The sequence below is a fragment of the Leopardus geoffroyi genome, chromosome A3 (assembly GCF_018350155.1).
Source record: "Leopardus geoffroyi isolate Oge1 chromosome A3, O.geoffroyi_Oge1_pat1.0, whole genome shotgun sequence".
Classification (NCBI taxonomy): Eukaryota; Metazoa; Chordata; class Mammalia; order Carnivora; family Felidae; genus Leopardus; species Leopardus geoffroyi.
Genome location: NC_059336.1, coordinates 55,570,407 through 55,583,396, shown reverse-complemented (window position 1 = coordinate 55,583,396; position 12,990 = coordinate 55,570,407). Strand labels below are relative to the sequence as shown.

The 12,990-nt window shown below is 43.2% G+C and overlaps 1 long non-coding RNA gene across 6 annotated transcripts in view; it reads right to left on the bottom strand.

The window, feature by feature from the left end:
• The window catches only part of LOC123580617, a 107,907-nt gene that overhangs the window by 63,511 nt on the left and 31,406 nt on the right, over positions 1–12,990 (bottom strand). For all 6 annotated transcript variants that reach the window (XR_006703397.1, XR_006703394.1, XR_006703396.1 and 3 more), the window contains exon 2: positions 3,365–3,664. This is a non-coding gene — a long non-coding RNA (uncharacterized LOC123580617). The remainder of the gene's footprint in view (positions 1–3,364; positions 3,665–12,990) is intronic.

Sequence of the window (12,990 nt, the reverse complement as noted above, 5' to 3'; positions counted from 1 at the left end):
AAATACACCTGAAGTTGAAAAACAAAAACAAAACACAAATCTGTGGTGTTAGACATCAGAAGAGCGGTTATCTTTAAGGAGGAAAGGGGAGTCCCATCCTAGGGGCCATCGGACACGGTGGCTGTATATTCTCTTTCTTGTCCTGCAAGGTGATTACGGGATGTGTTCCCTCCAGGATAGCATATTGGGTCCCATGTTCCTGCTCTGTGTAATCTTCCATACATGGAACCCCAAGAAAACTTCCCCAAAACATTTCAAATATTGATTTCCATTTCTTCGGTGAAGTAAATGGAAGCACTAAATATTATCGAACATCTTTATTAAAATCAATCAGTGGTTTGTTCTTACCTATGGTCAGTGTATTCTCCAGATGTCAGTTACAGAGCAGAAAATAAGAATCACACCTAGCTGGACTAGGAAGGAGAGAATGCCTTCTCCTTGAGGGAAAATGAATAAAACTGGGTCCCTTCGCAGTTTAGCTAAGAGGTAAGTGATGTGTAAGAAGAAAAAAAAAAAGTTAAAGGTCCAACGTAGAAAATAAAGACTTAATGAAGGTGCTCCTGGAGGCTCATACAATTCTAGCCTTATATAAAGTGGGATTAAAAGGTAACAAATTTAGGCTGGCTACAAGGAAATGTGTTCTTATGAAATGTGTAATTAACCTGCAGCCAATGGTTTTAAGAAAATCCCACTCCTCCTTCAAAAAAAAAGAAAAAAAAAAAAAACCACAAAGATTAGCTATTTATAGCAGCCAAACCAGCATCCGCAGTTACACTGCCTAATATTGTATTACAAAGACTCCCCTGCTTCCAGGCAAAAACCGATAGCCAGCTGGGGTCAGGAAGAAAATTTCCCCTTTGGTGTAGTATTTCACAGCTCTGTTATCGAATATTGGACAATTCGCGGGCCTGCGAAGGTATTCGCACCCCCGTTTGGGGCGCCTGGCCCTGGGATCCACGATACTGCATGGAAACAGCCTATTGTTTTAATTCTGGATGGCAACACCTGTAGAGCTGTATTTAGGCAACACCTTGCGTTTCCAAAAGGTAAACACAATGAACATAATCAAAATTGGCCCAACACTACTGTTTTCACATCAACAATCTATAAATATATGGAAGAACTCAATATACGTGTGAAATAAACAGAACAGGCATACCTACACCGAGGTAATTCAGAAGACAGCTCTATAATTTAGCAGCTTGGATTTCAATTGTTGCATTTTTAGGTACGAAAAACACAGATATTATTCATCAAAGTGATTGTCCTGCGCACTTGTATACCTTATATAATTTATTTTTTCAGGGCTTTTTACTTCAAAGAAATCACTAGCTAATGACATTTCAGACTTAAGAAATTTTTCTGATAGCACGTTGGAATTCCCTCAGGGACAGGATTGTGAATAAGTGGATTTTTTTAAAGATCATTAACAGATATTACAAACCAATTCAAACGGAGCATTTTCTTTGCAAATTACCTTTAACTTTTAAAGCCATTGGAAAAAAAAAAGACAGTGAGTGATTTAATTTACTTAACCTGTCTGCGAATTGCAGCTTGGTGCTGTACCGGCGACTGCATTTGCAACCAAAAAATATCTCTAACTATCTCTAATAGAGATATTTTTCTAAATTATCGCACTCGATGAGTGATATCTCAAAAGACAGTAATGTTTATTTTTTTTTTTTCATTTCACAAGTTTCCCTGGAATTGGGAATTTTATTTTATTGATATGCCTAAAGTAAAAACAGAGCCCTGCACTGTCTATATCTGTTGCTTAATTAAAACTCTCTGGTAATTAGCAGGTTTATCGTTTCCTGAGTGAGTGGATGGTGGTGCTTTGGTGGTAGACTGTGGGTTTTGGGGGGGAGGGGGTGGCCTTTTTATTTAATGATCAAACCATAGTTTCTGGGCTAAAGAGCTAATATTTGGGGTGAGAAGCACCTTTATTCTCCACGTATATCAGGTCTGATGCTTCCTTGCATCAACACCCCGTTGTGTACGTTTTCCATTCAAAGAGCTCCCGGGGACTTCAAAGGGAGTTGCCTGCAAGGACGGTCTACGTGGGAGTCCTGAAAGGCTCCAGAACAGGCCAAGAGCAGGGAGAAACCTTGCCAAGACTAGCTCACGCTGGAGCCCCCAAACCATGTCACAAAATTAAAGGATCTCCCCTGCCTACGCCATCCCACAGCGCACGTGGGAAATGTCCCCAGGCTTGCCAAGCACTGTGCTGGCTTCTCGGGCTACTACTTATAAATATTTGATGAGCAGCGCTCCATTTATAAGAAAGTATGTTAATAAGAATATTCTTTGAAATTGGAGTCCAATGCAGGCTTTAAAAAGGCTCATTGTTGGAGGTACTACAGATTTCCTTCTTTTCCCTTTTAAAGTGCAAAGTCAGCTTACCACAAACCAAACAAACAAACAAGAAAAAAAAAAAAACCCTCACATCCTTTCGGATGTCCCATCAACGACAACGAAAAATGGGTAAGACTCTAAAGGATGTTCTATTTGGGGAAGGCTTGGTCAAATGTGGGGGGATGAAGGAACATAGAAACCAGTATTTCTTGAGTGTCTTTTGTGTGCCAGATGTTTAAATTCTCCCCTTTGAGTCCACACCGATATATTAGGAGGTAAATGGTATTATGTCCATTTTAAAGATGGAAAATGGGCCTCACAGAGAACCTGCAGGGTGTCTGTTCCAAAGCCCCACATGGGTAAGTGCAGAGCTGGTCTGGAAACCAGATCTACCTGACCTCAAAGCCCGTGTTTGTTCTCTCCCTCCTGCTAGCTCCCGGGTGCCTGCTGGTTTCACAGGGATATGGCCCCGTCTTTTGTCACTTCGCTGGGATGGTTTCCTCATCTGGAGGAAATAAATCTAAATGGGAGTGATTTTTCATGTAACAGAAGTCAAAACCATAGCTTAAAAATAAAATAAAATAGAAAAAAAATAGAATATAAAATAGAATAGAATAGAATAGATAAAATAAAAAATAAATAAAATAAAATAAAATAAAATAAAATAAAATAAAATAAAATAAAATAAAAGACATTTTCTGACCCTGGAGCATCAATCCGTTTATTTATTTTGCAGTCACTCAGCAAATCTTTACACATGCCGAGTTGAAACTTAATGTTGCATTATTATGTCAGATTTCTAAGCACGCTTGACCTTGCCTTTGTACTGAGGATAAAATCAAACATCCAGATATGGCCCACATATAGGACCAGGCGTGACCTGATACCTGCTGGCCTCTCAAACCTCATCCTGACCAGCTCCCCACACTTGCTGCTCTCCAGACACACAGCCAACAGGCTGAGCTCAAGTCCCACCTCCTGGATCCCCCTTCTGCCAGCTACTACTCACCTGCGGGCCCCTTCTCTTCATTCCTGACTCGGTTCAAAGCATCCTCTCCTCAGGAAGACGTCCCATTACCTCCGGATCCAAAATAGGCCAGTCCTGATCTTCCCACCCTTTTTGGTTTCCTTCGGAGCAATCTTTCTCTCTGCTCAGTCCATGGTGTACCATCCGTCCATCTCCCCAACTCCAGTGTAGCTCCAGAAAGTCAGAGATCAGCTCAATCTTGTTCCCCTACTCTGTCCCCAGATCACAGGACAGGGGAACATGAAAGACATAGGAAACAGGATTGCCTTGAAGCAGCTTTCCCTGATGTAAAAGCAAAAAGTCCCAGTCAGATACTTCATTTCATGGCGGCAGTGGCAGCCCTTGAACTCAAGTTCTCATTTTTCCTCCTGCCCCAAGCTCAAGTTCTTTCTCCTGCAACGAATCCGTGCCTCCTCCCTGCCAGGTGGCGATGCTCACCTGATCTGGAAAGGCAGCCTATGTTTACTCCCAGCCTGGAAAGGTCTTACCTGTTGGCTAGAGTCCTGCCTGCCAAGAAGGCACGGCTGCCCCTGTCATCTAAGTGTGACGTGCCAATGAGCCCAGCACTCTGCGGGGCCCAGGTGTGACGGTCAGGGACTTCCAGGGGTTCCTCTGTCCGAGTTAGCAGGGACTCCGGTGACAGCCCGCTCTGCTGCCCAACAAATCCCCACCCATGCTGCAGTGACAGGGCCAGGCCACACGCACAGCAGACGTCTTTTAGTCTCAACAATTTTTTTTCTTTACTCGATCATTTACAGATTAGAGAATGAATACGTATTTGTTGGAACAAGTGAAGCAACACCTAAACACGTGAATAAAAGCAAAGATAATTCATCCTCCTTGTCTCCCCTCATTACCACTCTCTGGAGATGACCGTGGGCATGCATGTATATGCCTATAACTATATATTTTATATATGTGGTAAAATATATATATATCATATATATAGTAATATGCATACTATATGTATAGTATATGTATTGCATATTACTGTATACACATACACACTATATATAGTTATATATACCAGGTATATAACATATTAACATATTTATAATTATATATATGACATATTTATTTTAATTAATTTATTGTTTAGTGTTTTATTTATTCTTGAGAGAGAGAGAGAGAGACAGAGAGACAGAGCATGAGCGAGGGAGGGGCAGAGAGAAGGCGGGACACAGAATCCGAAGCAGGCTCCAGGCTCCGAGCTGTCAGCACAGAGTCCGACGCGGGGCTGGAACTCACAAACGGTGAGATCATGACCTGAGCAGACGTCGGTCGCCCAACCGACTGAGCCACCCAGGCGCCCCATAGGACATATATTTATATATATTATTTTACATAACTGGGGTAATATACATGCTGGGCAATTTTAGTGCAGTATTTTACCTTTAACTAATTGCCACTTATTTCTGTCTATTGTTCCCTTTCCCAGATGTGGTTACTCCCGGGACTTACAGGAAAGCACAGGTGTGCGCCTGCCAGAAGATCACACCTGTGGGCAGTGGCACCGGCTGCCCTTTGTGTTCTAAACACACCTGGCCTGGTCACACTGGACTGGAGATGAGCCTTCAGAAAAGTGGCACTGCTGATGTTTTCTCTCTTCCGTGGCTGGTTTAGGGGCATCTGAGGAGATGCCTGCACCCCAGCCCCCAGGGAGACCGCGGAGCACCCCCGGGGCACGATCTCTATCGTCTCCTATAGCTCCCGGGCCCATCTTGCTCCCTTTTGTTTCTAATTGGCTCCCATGTGGAGCTGCCGGTCCCTGTCTTATCTCTGACCTTGTCTATTCCCAGTGACCTTCTCAAGGTAACAGATCTTCAGGCCAGGTCTTCTTTCCCTTTCTTCACAGGTGTCCCTCCCTGCCCTCTCCTCTGGCAGAGCTCACACAGGCCTTCATTGGTACCCATTTACTCAGCCCATTTGTCGGCAGGTACCATTCCCTCTGACCCTCACCCTTCCGGGTCACAAACCTCATCAACATATCTGTGTATCGCTTTGTAGGTTTTAAGCTTATTCGAATAGATTGCTTCAACTAATTCTTACAATAACCCTGTGAAACAGAGAGGAGTAAGTCTACTGGCCCCCAAAACACATAGCTCTTCAAAGATGTCAACAGTCAACTTGCAAAGCAGGCATTAAAATGGCCACATGAAAAAATACTCAGTTCCACTACTAATAAAGGAGATGCCAAGTATACGAACATGGATATCGTTTGCCTGTGAATCAGCAAATACATAAAAGAAAGATAATACCGTTCAAGTTCAAGGGAGCAAAGTGGCTGTTCGCTAGATTGTTGCAGGCGGGAGTTCATATCGGTGCTACCTCTCTGACCCATAACTTGCCAACACATAGTGAATTAGAAAACCACGGAACCATGCAATTCCTCCTGTAGGAATTCGTCCCAAGGAAATAAACAAAACTGTGTAGAAAGTTTAAGCGACAAGGAGATTTTAATATGTGACTGATTAAGCTGAAGTCCAGTCATGCAATAAAGTGCTCCAAAAAAAATTAAAGATAACAAGCGGAAGAGTGTATAATATCAATATGTAATATCATGCAAAGATTTTTATAGGAGTAAAAACAAGATTACACAATAATATGTATTGTCTGAGTCCCGTATAGATGATAGATATGCATACAGATGTAAATATCATGCACCCCAAAATGTCAAGAAAGGCTACTGATATTTATTCTCTGTTTTCTAATTTCTTTCCCGTCAGCACGTATAATTTTGTAAAGAGAAAAATAAAATGATAACATTTAAGAAACTGCCCCTGTTCAAGTGGAACCCATTGCATAACTGAATATTCAACAAATATTTATTGAACTTCTAAATACAAAGCAATCTGCTAGGTGATAAGGGTGCAGTGGTTAAAAAATTTTTTTAATTAAAAAAAAAAAAAAGGAGGTGGTCCCTTGCCTAGAGAAGCATATTCTTGGAAAATGGGAGAAAGCCAGTAAAGCCTGCTGGTTTCAATGGGGGGGAATGCCACCAGGCACAGCTGGAGCTCATTACGCATTATTCTTCCCTAAACCCAAGAAATGGCCTCGGAGGATATCAATGCACCCAGTCAGGCTTGGGAGAGATTTAGCCTTGGAAATGGACCTGGATCTGAAAAAGTGGTTTCTGGGAGTGGAAAATGGAGAGAAAGCAAGAGAGTGAGAGCCACCCCTGCTCTTCAAGCTCTTAGCTACTGTGTCTCCTGCCAGCCTGAGACAAAAGGCTGGAGTGGCCTGGCTGTGGAAGAAATAAATGGTCCCATGGGTTGCATGACTACAGACCTTAGTGGGGAGGCCCAGAATGATCCGTCTTTTAAAGAAATGATTAGTGAAAACTCAACAAAATTCCCCTCAAGTGTCCCTCGAAGTGTGCTCCTCTCAGTCTGTCCCCACAGACGCCCCCTGGCATCCAGCTTCCTACTGTTCCTAGATGACACTCCCCCTTTAACTTTGTAGGATTGGAGCCACCTACACATACCAAACCTGTTTCCCAGCCCGAAAGCCTTCCATAGTCTGCAAAAAGTCTTTGCAGCCTCTAGGGTGCCATTTTGTTACCCCATGGGATCACTGTCATACTCAAGGCATCTGCTTTGAGTTGTTGTTTTTCCCACAAATGATGAAAAATCTGTGTTGATTCTTCCCCAGAAGGCCACTTGTAAGCAGTGTTCATTTAGAGACCTGGCTGGGGTTCAGAGGGGGACCATGGTGAAGGGAACCAGCCCTCCTGAGGACTAAACTCGTGATCTCATTAGCACAGGGTTCTAATCAACCGAGCCACTAGGCACATACCTCATTGAAGGCAGTAATTTGCTAAATGTTAATTCTTAGATTAACTACAGATGAGTAGAGTTCCACGGGGGGAAAAATGAGAGAGAATTTGTTAATTCGTGAAAGGAAATTTGGGTCATCAGTAAATGATTCCTTTGGTTAGTTTTAAGATACAATCCCAACGTCAGGAGATGGTACTCATTGGGATCTACACCGCCATGATTTTTTTTGTTTTTTTATCAATATCTTGATCAGGAGAACTTCAAGGAAAAAGCAAATGGAGTCACTTCTGCACTTGCAAAAAAACGTACACAACGATTTCCACATAGATCTCTCCATTGTTCCTTTTTCAAACTCAGGCACAAATGTTAGGTGGAAACATGAAGGAAAGGTTTCCATATATCCGAGGCAGAGAGGGTCCTCCTGGAAAGGCTGGACCCCACTACCTTTGCCCCCCTAGAACTCTAATTCCTGTGGAGAAAAGACCCTCCCTCTGTGGGGAAGAGAGCCCCCAACCCACAGCCGTGTCTCAAGGCATGCTGTAATCCACCCCATTTTGCCCTCTCATCCCCCAGGCTCTTCCCTGAGGAGCCAGTTTTACAAATAGCAAATATGGTTTGGAACAAAGTTTTGACACTGACTCGGTATCCTGTGCTCATATTACATTTCTATGAATATTCCACCGACTTTTCAACTCTGAAGAACAAAGTTTCCGCTCTCAGGCTACATTTAGCATTCAGGCCATTTCAACTTCAGCTGCTCCCACCCTGACAGCGATCTTTGAAACTGATATGGCCCTGAAAGAAGCCAGAATAACTTTTAAAAATTATTAATAATAATAGGCTAGGTTCCCAGTCTTTGTAATCTTGTGGAAGAACCTCTGTGAAAAAGCACGGTGGGAATTGAATTGAATGTGTGCCCACGCTAGTTTTTCCATGGAAAAGCCTGCTTGCAAATGCATGGTTGTTTTGCAGGAGAATTTCTATGAACTGGGAGGGGATGGGAAAAACGCAGCCCTGCTTTTGCATTTATCACCTTTTGCCCCAGGAGCTTTAGGACCATCTTTAAACACCCAGGTCTCTGTCATTGTAAGAGAAGCCCCACAACGTCTGGTGGAGAAAGCAAGCCGGCACGTACCAGGAGAACCCCAGCTCTGCCTCATGCCAGCTAGGGGCTGGTGGGAAAGTTAGGTATCCGCTCTGAGAGGTCAATTTCCTCACCTGTAAAATGATGATAATTATGGTTACTACAACACGGTAACTGGCTCCACAAGAAATAAGGGACATAAAATTATTTAGTCTATTGCCTGGAACACAGTAACTACTGATGGAAGCTTACCTATTGCGGCGACTATCTTGCCTCTTGAGCAAACATGACTATCTCAGTGTGATATGTCTGCATGCCAGATACCCCTTCCCTTATAAATCCAAAGTAAAAAGTACTACGGTTGTCCATCCGTGAAGAAGACACTGATGACTGAAACGACCACAACGAAGCTTGAATAGCATACGCTCAGATCCAATAGCTAAGAGGGAGCAGCCCGAAATGAAAGTAGCGAGCCCCGATTCCTAAATAACGCCTTCAAAAATGTTTTCCTTTGAAAGCCATTATAAAATGGCATCAGAAACTTTCCCGACTAGCACGATCATGAAATCATAATTCTCTACGCCACAGCAAAATTTTAGTCAAACTTAGAGTCCCAGGAATTTCAAATTCTGTGCGTATTAAAAAAAAAAATTCACCAGCTCAAAGAAAATCAAACTCCACATATTTTTATCCAAAAATATAATCGGAGATGACCCCATTTTATATACAAGGAACACTCCTATAAGCACTTAAGATGTTTACAATTGAAAACTTCCACTCAAGTTCAAGTTGACAGCTAGGAACTAAGTAAATAGAAACTAAATGGCCGAATAGCATCCACCTTACAGTTGTGGGCTCCATTTGCTACTTTAATCTCCAGCTGGGAATATTAGTTCAATAAAATAAATATTTTTAATTTCCTCTATGCATTTCCTCAAACCATGTCAATGCACTTATCTATGGCTCACTTGAAAGATTTGTTAAGCAACTCCCTACATCCTTAAAAGAGGATGTTTGATTTTCTTATGAAAATGAAGGAATGGACCTGAGTGCTCATTGTTTTAATGCTCTGAGCCCTTAACCACTTCCAGCTCTGATTCATCAGAAAAAATAGTGCTCTTGAGGGATTTTTTTTTTTTTGGTCACTAAATATTGTCTTTCATTTTGAGATATTTATTCCTCACCAGAAAATGATACCGTATTTTTCCCCCTAATGATGAAGGATGAAAGATGGAGAGAATTCCATTTGGTGATTATTGGACCACGAAGAAGTAAACTGACTCAGAAAACAAATCCCCAAAAGAAAAATAAAACGTATTATGGGAGGGGGAAGCGTGGAATTCTTGGCAAACATTCAGTTGCACCCAGGATTGGTAATGTGATAACGTCCTTGTTTTGTTAATATCTGGGGGGGGGGGGGGGTGAGGGAGGAGTAAAGCTCTAGGGTGTTAGCTTTGGGCCAGAATCTCTACTCTCCATCATTAGTTCAGCCAGCAAGAGTATTTACAGACACAAATGCCCAGAGGCCTCACAGAAGGTTGTAACACTACCCAGGCCACAGGCAAGGGTCCAAGATGCCATCCTTTCCTGCAAGGGGGAAGACAGAACCTTGATCTCCACAGTTCAGTGGTCAATGGGAATCACCTCCAAAAAAAGTCCACTCTGAACACCATCCGCACGGGCCTGGAGCATCACATCCAAATCAGAGCAGACAGGTGAATTCGCGAAGTGAGACCTGCCGATTGATTCTGCCAGATCCCCCTGATTCACTGGGCAATTGTCCCACTTCACTTCGGACTGGTCCTTCCAGTTTCCCGGTGCTGGTGTCTAAGCAGAATTTGACAGGAAAAATGTAGCCCCAACTTTGGAAATCGTGGCCACATCTGCATTCTTCAAAGGGCTATACCTAAGTGGTGTATGTGATAAAAGAGTCCAAGTCAATGCTACAGTAAGACACCACCCCTTTCTGGAACCTGAAAGTCAGGGAGTATGGAATTTTTTAACGCCAGTTGTCTTTTAAGTTTAAAGGAGGAGAAAAAGTACCCCAGGAGGAAAATTGAAAGGGAAACAAACCAAAAAAAAAGACAAACTGAAGGGGAAGAAAGATAAGTTTAGTCCAAACCCGGCCCCCAAGGCAGTTCTGAGTCTCTAATTCTCTTACGTGACCTTTTTTTAATCCCTAGATTGTGAAATGTATAGAAAAAAAAAAAAAAAAAAAAACTCAATTGCTCAAAATCTTACCTAATTCTGAAAAGTCTCCTCTGTCTTCTCGGAGCCTTATCTTCCCTCCCCATCAAATGTTGATTAAGTTGATCATGAAGATGTTGTCTTTTGATTACGACTTGCGAGGCACTTTCAATGGGAAGAAGGAGAGCTAAAGCACAGCTTAAGGGGTGCAGTTCTCTCTGTGGGTACGTTTCCATTCTTCACTATTATTTTCATCATAATCATTGTCACTGAAAGCGTTTCAAGGTATCAATAGTCCTTGAAGCTGCTGCACTATAAGCTCCCAAGGATGCAGAACATTCGCTTCCTGGGGACTGTTGTGGAACATACGCGACGACACTTTTTTACCAATGCTCAGAAATGTCTGGGGCGGAGAAATTAGCCCTGGCAGTGCTAATTACCAGAAACACAGACGAATTCCTTCCCTGTGTGATTACGCTCAGTGGATGATGAGGTGGTCATAGGCAGTTTGTTAAGTTCTCTCCTCTTCCTAGGCTCAGAGTAGGGTTGGACGTCCCTTCCAGGGCTTTGAAGTTCGGCATGGTCATGTGACTTTTTTGACCCATGACACGTGAGAAATGGCAGGTGTCACCTCGGGCTGAAGCTCCAGCCAGGGCGATCTTCCCCATGTCCCCTTCCTCCTGCTGCGGCTGAGTGCAGAAACAGGTGCAGAGAGGAGCTGCCATCATTCTGAGACCCTATTTGTCTACAGCTGGTGGACACCTCTCCTTGACCCATGCTGGACACTCAATGGGATCAAGAAGTAAACTTCCAGGCAGGTGGGGGGATGCGTGAAGTAGGTAATGGGGGTTAAGGGGTGTATGGGCCACCTGGGTGGCCCAGACAAGCTGAGCTTCTGACTCTTGATCTCAGCTCAGATCATGATCCCAGAGTCATGGGATCAAGCCCCGCCTCGGGCTCCACATTGAGTGTGGAGCCTGCTTAAGATATTCTCTCTCTCTCTCAATTAAAAAAGTATATAAATAAATTTTTTAAAAAGAGTACTTGCGATGAGCACCAAGTAATGTATAGAAGTGTCGGATCACTATATTGTACACCTGAAACTGTGAGTTCATGAGAACTGAACTGCAGTTCATGAGATTGAGCCCCTCATCAGGCTCCACACTGACAGCACACGAAGCCCACTTGGGATTCTGTCTCTCCCTCTCTGTCTACACCCCTACACTGCTCATGCTCACCCACTCTCAAAATAAATAAATAAACTTTAAAAAAAAAACTTAAAAAAGAAAAAAAAAAAAGAAGAAATACACTCTTGTACTTTTAAGCCACTGAGGTTTTGATGGGTATTTTCTACTATCAGGTAACCTTTGCTATCCTAACCAACATCGATGGCAAATAGCCAAACCTGGAGAGTTTAAAGTTACTGGTGGTCACATCAGAAAGAAGGAATGTAGGTCTTTCTGAGAAGCAACCAACCCCTCCAGGTTTTCTGTTATTGAATCACTAACTCGGAGACATTCAATCGTTCCCTAGTGAAGATCCAATTGAGACAGAAAGTGCTAGGAAAAAAGGCATGACATGCCCTGTAAGCAACCGAAAGTCACCAGTCTCGTCCACACAAATTGCAACATAATTTGGAGCTCTCAGCCGACCGACTGAGTTCTGTTTCAAACAATGCACCACCTTCTTACCGCTGTCCGGGCAGACAGGCGCGGATTCCTGATCATTTTCGGAACTGTTCATTTAAAGACTACACTGCTCCAGATAGAAGCCTGCTTCAAGAGCGCTTACTTTTAAGAAAACCAAATCTCACAAAATTAGTACATTTACACATTCAAAGTGAGGTGGCAAATGTGAAAAACCCATCTGTGCCCACCCTCCCCTCCACCCCACAAGATCTACCACCACCCAGAGCTGTAGCTATGCATGAAAAATCTCACACATGCAAAGTATAGAGGCTCTTTGAAAAGTTGGCCCAGCGTGTCTTATATGTGAGTTGCAGTCTTACAGAGTCTTGCCAGCAACAACAAAGAGGAAAAGAAAAGGAAAGGTTTTCTTTTCTCTGAACTTGGGAATGAAACATAAAACTCCTCTTTTCTACAAGGCTGAATGGCTCCAATTTTCCACCCCCAGGATGATCTCTTACTGGCCATTAGCTTCCTGATACCCACGTGGCTTTTTCGGGGGCATTTCTTCCCTCCCAAATTAATCACACGGCGGCAGTGCCCTAAAGAGACGCTCCAGTTCCCTGCTGAGGGGCCAGGGGTCATCACCGGACCTCAGGGTCATTGTAAAGATTAAGTGAAATGGACAACACGACTGCTCTGAAATGTTCAAAGTGCCATGGCGATGGCATTATTTCTACCACCCCCAGCTTTTGTCACGTTCACCGTGTCTGCTGTGTCTAACTGTTGTAAGTTTTCTGACATCTCGACCACAGGTAAGTACAGAGGGAATTAAAACCTGCTGGAAATGCTCCAAGTACAAAATGCACACTGAAACCCTGCGAGTTGGGTGTTATTGTCTCCAAGCATGCAGAAGGGTGCCCAGAACTCGGTGGC